This window comes from Strongylocentrotus purpuratus, unplaced genomic scaffold, assembly GCF_000002235.5.
Source record: "Strongylocentrotus purpuratus isolate Spur 01 unplaced genomic scaffold, Spur_5.0 spur5_scaffold_14, whole genome shotgun sequence".
NCBI lineage: Eukaryota > Metazoa > Echinodermata > Echinoidea > Camarodonta > Strongylocentrotidae > Strongylocentrotus > Strongylocentrotus purpuratus.
In genome coordinates, this window is record NW_022145599.1 from 17254812 (window position 1) to 17264073 (window position 9262).

The window sequence follows — 9262 nt, forward strand, 5'->3', positions numbered from 1 at the left end:
CTTGGCATGATTTAATGCTTTTTAACATGACTGTGGCGCAGCCAATTTCTTGATAATGTGACTTAAAGATGAAGTTGAGTTCTGGTCATGCGATTGCATTGTGACAGAAACGGTGTGGAATCGACCAGAAAAGGTTGCTCATCTAGCATTGTGTGTATTGCAAGGTTTTGGAATCATCAAAATGATAAGAAATTTGGTCAAGTCTTGGTAAAGTTACAAACACTGTACACAGAAAGATGTATATGGGACTACACGAACACGTGGCGTAAAAATCCTACCCTGAATTTTGTTACGATGTTACATGACATATTTAGAATATGAAGGCATTTGAAGAGCCATGCTTTTCAGGGAACATGTCTTATCTGATGTTCTTCCACACTTGCATAATAAGAATGATAACACTCACAAATTATTTTTCACCTCTTCCCAGAACTCAACCTTCTCTTTAACAACCGAATTTGTCCATGTATCATGCACCTAACTATAGTTGGAAATACTTTTTTTTCAATCACAACCTTTCCTTTCTGAATGAGGGAAAATCATAGCAGAGAAGGTAAAAAATTATACTGGTGACAAATATATCCAATCTAGAAATTTATAAAGCGCCAAAATCTAGTTGCCTAATCAAAGGCGCTGATGAGACTGAAAAACTACCAAAAATGTATGTTTAGGATCCTAACTGGGAAAGAAAAAAAAGTGACTAAATTATTGTACGAATTATTTTTTTCTTTAGTTGAGTTCTGAAAGTGGATAGCTGGTGACAAGAGCGAATGATATATAACAGGGGAACAAATATGACTCGTTTATTTAAAAATACTTAGATATAGCAGTTGACAAATCTATTAAATTGATGCGAAACCTTCCCTCAGAAGAGCAACAACGTTTTTATCCAATTTGCATTATGGCAGTTGGAGTAAAAAATTATAATATTAGGTTAATGAAATACCTGATCACCACATAAATCTGGAAAGTAAGTATCCATAACAAAATGTATACTTTTACTTGATAAACGACTTCGCTAAGTACCTCACGTTATCAAGAAAATGGAAATGCCACAACATGGGCAAGAATAAAGTAAATATCTCAGAATCTTTTAAATTCTTTCTGGGGGTGAGGTTACCTTAAGGTGATCTATCATTGGCATCAGATTTGATTTGAAAATGATGACAAATAATTGAACACTATCGATAACCATTTTTATAAACATTCCACAACCATAATCTCCCTGTGCCAAATTGGAGTAATCGTGGGATAGATATACGGTGTATACCAACGGATTTAGGATTATTAAACTCTTTCCAGTGAAATATTAATCTATACTAGTGTCAAGGAGACTGGAAATGGTAAATTACCCATTTCTAGTCTCCTTGACAACTATTTTAACACTAGTTTAGATTAATACGTCAATTGGTGCCTGTTATTGTGTGCAAAATTGCGCTTATGGCAAACTAGCGACCGTGTAGTGAGACGATGAAAGCGTTCAACAAGGAGCAAGTTATGAAAGTTTGTAAGACCATTATCTATATTGAAATTTCAAAATGCCAAATTTTTTACTTTGTTAGTCAAAATTGATGCATTTTCAAGACACAATCCCAATTGTTTCTAATGACTGAAATTTTAAAAAATTTCACTTTATTTTATTTTTAAATCTTAAATTGAGCAATGTTTCATGGCAGCACCACATTGACTGAAGTGTTGAAGCGCCATAACGGCAGCCGTGATAATGAATGTGTAATAATTGAGGAGTGCTACGAGTGTCCAGTCTGACTGACAAGAACCCACTATCATCTTCTTCTTCTTCTTCTCCTTCTCCTTCTTCTTCTTCTTCTTCTTCTTCTTCTTCTTTTTCTTCTTCTTCTCCTTCTTCTTCTTCTTCTTCTTCTCCTTCTTCTTCTTCTTCTTCTTCTTCTCCTTCTTCTTCTTCTTCTTCTTCTTCTCCTCCTCCTTCTCCTCCTCCTTCTTCTTCTTATCATTATTATTATTATTAGTAGTAGTAGTAGTAGTAGTAGTAGTTGGAAGTAGTAGTATTAGTAGTATATGCCAATAGTAATCGACATAGGCGGGCAACTGAAATAAAGCCTTGCTCAGCTTTAAGGCACGACACAAATAAACTTATTCCCAACCGCCTAGAGAGGTAGAACACAGATATCAATCCAGTTCCCAATATCACTGAAAGTCACATCAAAGTGCACTCCATATTAAATCATGCTATTCGAGTATATTTCTACACTTTTCACAAGTTCTTGAGCGTTATCTGATTATTAAAAAAACGTTATCAATTGTATTAAAGACATCTTCATTTTTTTTTATTTCTGCACTTTTTATTCAAATATTATATCAACAAGTTTGCCAGGTATTTAAGTAATTTGGAATGTCAGGAGTGGATTAAAGGTAATACAAAGTTTTGGTATGGGGTCATGAATTTGGTTCAAATAGATATATTGGAATTTGGAAGCATATACGATCCTACAATATTCAGTGATCGTTGTCGCGGTCGAAATCGACTCTAAAGTTATGAAATTGTAAATAATAAACATTTTATGTTGAATAGCTCCCTCTTAAGGTCAAGATATTAATTAAGCTATAAAACAATGCTTATTGACTAAAATCGACCGATTAGCTATTGTCGTTCGGAAATTATATACCACAACTACATACTCTGATATTTTCATGGCCGCAGCTACCATTGTACGGCCGTAGGAGCTATTTGAAATTTTATCAAAATTTACCGGGAGCACCAGTAAATCTTTATATTCAATTTTTCTCGAAAGCAGAAGTGTTTTAGGGGCTAAATTTTCGGGTGTTTTTAATACATCCACAGGGGCATCCAAAAATATCAAAATTGTAAACAATCACTATCCACCCATTTTTCAAAATTTCCCAAAACTTTGTAATACCTTTAAAGTCAGGGTATGTTAATGCATTTACACGTTTTAAAATCAAATGGCCTAATAAAAGCAGTACATTTAAAGCAGTTGCATTTCTGGCATCCAAACTGTAAGATCGCTGCTCTTTCAAAACATAAGACGAATGATGCATTGAGAAAACAATAACACCACGATGAGCGCATAAGGGCAACCGGATAAAATGACGGTGAAGAGGGCAAAGCTAGAATTATATGAAATTTAATGAGCTACTCAAAGTAAGACAGGTATTAAAGCTTGACACACTGTCATATGGAGTGACCCTGTAATCTAGTTAATCGAGCCCTTCGGACAAAACAAAGCTACAAAAAGAGAGAGGAATCTCGCGTAAATCAATTTTCCCCGAGGTCAACGAGTCAACTCGAGACGATACTCGTGATTCGATCCGAAATAACAAAATTTAACCCGCGACTCATCAACGACAACCGTCTCTAGGGTTCTCGTTTATTGAATAATTGGACTGTAGTTTATCATATTTTAAATGATTTGAAGGTAATGATTTAAAGTTGTGACGTGCATGCCTTTGACGATGGTATTGATTTTGTGTTTTGGCCTTCAAATGGGAAACGGGTGTACCCCAACCCTCGCTGTACTGTTTGATGGATAGGCCATTGTAGATGATTTGACTTCGGACTTTTCTTCTCAAACCTTTCTCTGCGCGGAAAAGTTGGTCCTTTGATGAATTGCACCTCTAAATCTGCACTAATAGTTAAAGATACGCCATGAGTGTATGAGCCATGTTCCTGACCAACATATAATGATATTCACTTTGGAATAACCTTTTTAATTCATTGACCTTCAGCTTAGTCAATAATTGATAAGTTACTAATCTGTCATGTGTCTTTTTACCGTTTACTCTCGGTGAAAATGTTGAATTTCATCAATACATTTTCTAGCCCACGAAAATTGTGATCAGAGGTTCGGTCAGTGGCCTTTCTTACAACAAGTCGGAATGGTTCACAACACTGACATTCTCCAACAACGAAGGGTTCATAAACCGAAGGCCAAAAACTCCAAAGATTCCCAAGTCAGACTGCAAATTCACGAGACCGAAGGCTCATCATAAATGATTCGGTGAGGGTGATTCGGTTCTCGGGCATTCTGTGGAGGTGTCGTTGTATAGTAGGGTTCATCCACTTTACTCTCCCTCTGAAGTTGAGGGTTCGAATCTCAGCCAGGTCCTAACGTCATATGGCAAACACATGATACCACATTTGCCACTCTCTTGGACCTCAAGACCTCCAAATTCATTAGACCAAGGCCAATCCGACCGAAGTCCCACAATTCCAATACCCTGAGCGCAGCGGCGGCGGCAGGTTTCGGTCCTGACCCTAACAACTAGCTGGAAGTTTCACAATGACCAGTGGCGTACGCAGGATTTTTTCAAGGAGGGTGTTTGAAAATTTGGAAATCGCGCCGACCGATATTTCGCTCAGTGGGGGGTAGTCCAGCCTCTGTACCGTTTTCGTTTAGCGCACCCAATCAGCTGATAAAATAACACACCCTCAAAGTTGAAAGTAGACCTAGCCATTCCTCTAAATCTGGACAAATTTGGGGATTGCGCGATCAGTGGAGAGACCGCTCTGTGTGTTGGGGATAAAAAAAAAAAGAAGAACGGACTGAATCTTGACTAGGGGGGGGGGGGGCGGCGGTATTAAAGGAATGAGGGAGGGTAAAACCCCCAAAACTAAAACACCCCCCCCCCCCCTGCGTACGCGCCTGACAATGGCTCACAATGAAGAAAGCCCTCGAGACCGAAATGTCGTTCTTGTAGTCTTTTACTGAGTTTTAGCAACAGTGTGGGCACTGAGGTATATAGATGCAGGCTCTTGACTCTCATACGATAGGTTTTTTATTCGATCAATACTTGGTGCTTTTATCCTCGTACGAGGCATTGTCCCTTTCTGCTGAGGTGCGTTAAATTTGTAGTTCAAAATGCTGGGGTAATAGTAATTTCAGGACCCTCAAGATCAGTATTTTTTTATTTAGAAGATCCTGGGCACCGACGGTTTATGAATTATGAGACCAACAAATTTGGTCTTCAAAGTCGACACGAGGCTTTTGTCATGTTGGTCTTCGGTTTCTGAGCTACATGTAGGTATAATAACAGTCCGAAGCTTTGTATCACGTGAGCACAAATTAAAGACGAAAAAGATGGAGAAAAAAGAGTATTTTTCCCAGTCTTCGCACTGAGTCAATTTGAAAGGTCACACACGCTTTCTACCGCCAGGGTCCCCGTCTAATAACCGTATTAGTCACGTTCTTGTCAAACATTAACTTTGATTTCGCCTAAAATAACTTTGTCAATCACCTATTCTTGCTCGCACGGATTATCTTCCCCGGCGTTAATAGAAGATCAAATTTTGATTATTCCTTTTTATTATGTCCCTGGCATGCGTAGGCAGTGATAGGCTACTAGAGTCAACACCAATAAATAATCACTCATGATGGACGTGCCAACTTACAATGCAGACATAGCCCCGCGTCTCTTCCCGTTCCTATATTTCATTTCGGATTAATACGCGACGTGACTGTTTTCTTAGATATCTATGAGAAGCGACCAAAATGAAAGTATGACGGATTTATTATTGGAAGAGAAGTATAGCGCAAACTTTCTTCCTGTCGTCTTTGAATGATAACCAAACGCAATATTTTATCATTTTTTTTAAGACTCGGCTTCTGCATGGCATCTTACTTCTTCCCATCAAAATAGGTCATTTTAAGGTGATGCGTAATGTACCTGCTTTATACATGTCCCATGGCAAGATTTCCTAAAATGTTAGAATCACTCTTATTATTAAAAACATAAAATGCACCCTTTATGTGTTTACCCTTCACTTTACTATTTTCTCAAACGAAAATTGTACTTGATAAAGCAAAGGTAATCCTTTTGAATTGTTTATAATTTCATTTTGTTCCCGTTTTCGACATCTTGATTGTCATATACATAGAAATTCATTTTCCAAAAGGGTGAGCAATTAGATCTTTAGGTAAGTGAAATCTTATACTTTAAGAAAGTTTTAATTCCAGCTTTTTTCTATCATGTATATGGTCAATACGATTCAGGTTTTGATGAAATCTACGTGCACCCTTCTCTTCTCGATTATGCACATCTCTATGGTTACTCATTTTCGTTTAAAAAAGAGGTTTCTGCAAAATACATCAATTAACTTACGTAAGAGAAGACTCTCTGTTCGTTTATAGAAAATGAAATCGTAAAATCATTTCGTATGTTCATAGCGCCCCCACAGTTCAAGATTCCTCGAACATAGAAACAAGAGTACATTTTGTTGGAATATTGTTATAGTTAACATCATTTTCGGAAGCTTTCACGCATTACCTCATCGGATTTTTAGAAAATTATTTATAAATACTAAAATAATGAATCTGTCAATTTTTCATTCCATTTCCATTATCATTATGATGATGTGTTTTATATTTCCTGGAATGTTTACACAATTTGTACAATATTTCCTAATGGAGTCATCCATTTATTGGGTAATTATATATATTGTTTGTTTTTTTCTAGATTGCTGGCAGGTAATAATTCTTACTATTACAATACTGTCACTTTTGCTAAAGCTAAATCCTTTGTAGAGGTGGGTAAAATACAATTTTTATTCATGATAAATCATGTTGAATTATGAGTATAAGCGAGATATGAACAACATTTGGGTATGTCCTTGAAAATGATATTATGTTTAATTAACAAAGGGTACATTCGGTCAAAGTACAGGTGTACATGTAGTTTTGGGGGCATGGGTTAACTGAGCTTAGTCGGGTTTGCAAGGTTCCGTTTGTGAATATCGAACAACATATCAACTGTCATATCCATGTAATCCAATGCCAGGTATTATATTACCCCCCCCCCCCTCCTCTCTCTCTCTCTCTGTCTGTATATCCTCTCTCTTGTATTCCTTTCTTATTCTCGGTTAATGTCTCGCCTTTCTTTTCACCCACTTCCCTCCCCTTACCCCCCCCCCCCCCTCTCTCTCTCCCTCTCTCTCTCTCTCTGTCTGTATATCCTCTCTCTTGTATTCCTTTCTTTTTCTCGGTTAATGTCTCGCTTTTTCTTCCACCCACTTCCCTCCTCTTACCCCCCCCCCCCCCCCCCAATCCTCTCTCTCTCTCTCTCTCTCTCTCACTCTCTCTTTCTCTCTCTCTCTCTCTCTCTCTCTCTCTCTCTCTCTCTCTCTCTTTCTCATCTGCTGTCAATCAAATGAGAAGAAGATGTGAACGACGTCTATCCCATAGCGGCCTCACGTTGATAACTATAGCCTCTAAATGGAACGCGACGCCTCGATGACCTACCCATTAATACACATGCATGCCTTAAACATGCCTTTTTATATTTATTTTGTGAGTGCATGAGGTTGCCTTTAAAAGATGAAATTAATGTAAGCCTGTTTAAAAGTAGAATTTCAATCTTGGTTGTACACATTTGTTTCTCTTCATTTTGAGTTATTGCTCATTCCTAATTAATATTGAAGTGACTACTGTTACTACAATTACTAATACTACAACAACTACTATATACTACAATGTATTACTATGATACTACTACTGCTCCTGCTACCAGACTACGACTGATACCATATAGTATTACTACTTCTATCTGTACTTCTACTTCTACTATCACTACTAATGATGATAATAGTAATAACAATAATAATTATTATAATAATACCAAAACTGCTTCTACTACTACTACTACTACTACTACTACTACTACTACTACTACTACTACTACTACTACTACTACTTCTAATACTACTACCACTATTAGTAGTACTACTACCACCACTACTACTGCTACTACTACTACTACTACTACTACTACTACTACTACTACTACTACTACTACTACTACTACTACTACTACTACTAGTACTACTAGTACTACTACTACTACTACTACTACTACTACTACTACTACTACTACTACTACTACTACTGCTACTACTTCTAATACTACTACTACTATTAGTAGTACTACTACTACCACTACTACTGCTACTACTACTACTACTACTACTACTACTACTACTACTACCAATACTAATATTACTACTACTACTACTACTACTACTACTACTACTACTACTACTACTACTACTACTACTTCTACTATTACGACTACTACTACTACTACTACTACTACTACTACTACCACTACTATTACTCTACTACTACTACTACTACTACTACTACTACTACTACCACTACTACTACTACTGCTACTACTAATACTATTATTACTATTACTACTACTATTACTATTACTACTCCTATTACTTATACTACTACTACTTCTACTCCAACTATTACCACCACCACTACTCCTTCTACAGCATCTACTTCTGCTACTACTACTACTACTACTACTACTACTACTACTAGTAGTAGTACTACTACTACTACTACTACTACTACTACTACTACTACTACTTCTACTCCTTCCACCACCATTACTACTACTTCTACTACTACTACTACTTCTACTACTAGTACCACCCACGCTACTTCATCATGGTCATTTTTTCGTCGATGTGCTCCACTCCTTCTATTTTGATGCTCAATTACAGTGCCTCAATTTCAGTTTCTACTGCGAGTGAATAATTCACCGTCACTGGAACTACCTTTCATTTAAACTGAAACTCTACCGCCATCATTATATATTCCATTACCCTGTCAAAAAGATTCCTGTCAAAAATGGAAACCCTATCCCATATGACTCGGTAATTCCATCTCAAACACCAAGTAGTTTCCCCTGTCTGGGGAAAAGCCATAATTTGTGACATATTTTGTCTTTCTGTTAATTGACCCGTAACGCTATCTATCACGTGCGCTGAGCAAGCTCGATCTCTTTATTTTCTTCGTCAATGAAATACACCCATCGGGTGCTGAGCCGCCAGATACGGTTGCCCATGGCGACGAAACTTCTGCGGGCCGATTAGTGTCCGTGATGATTTCGGAATCGTCTGACCGGATTATTGACCTGAATAACTTTTGATCACGTCCCCCGTATCGTGGAGTTTTAATTCCTGTGACGGTTTCGTTCCCAACATCTTCAGGAAGTCCGCCCTCACATCATTTATTTACGCTGAAGAAGGTCTGGCATGAAAAGGTGATGTTAAAGGGATTGGGTATCTTTGTCTCAGATTCTAAACAAAATCCTGGATTTAGCTTATGCTGCAATCATAATAATAAACCTTTAGGTCAGTCAGGAATCCCATGACTTTTACATGCCAATCGCCTGTCTGATTACCAAGATATTTATGATTGGAAATCGAAATTTCAAAATTCGTTTTCCTAACGGTTTTTATAACACTACAGTT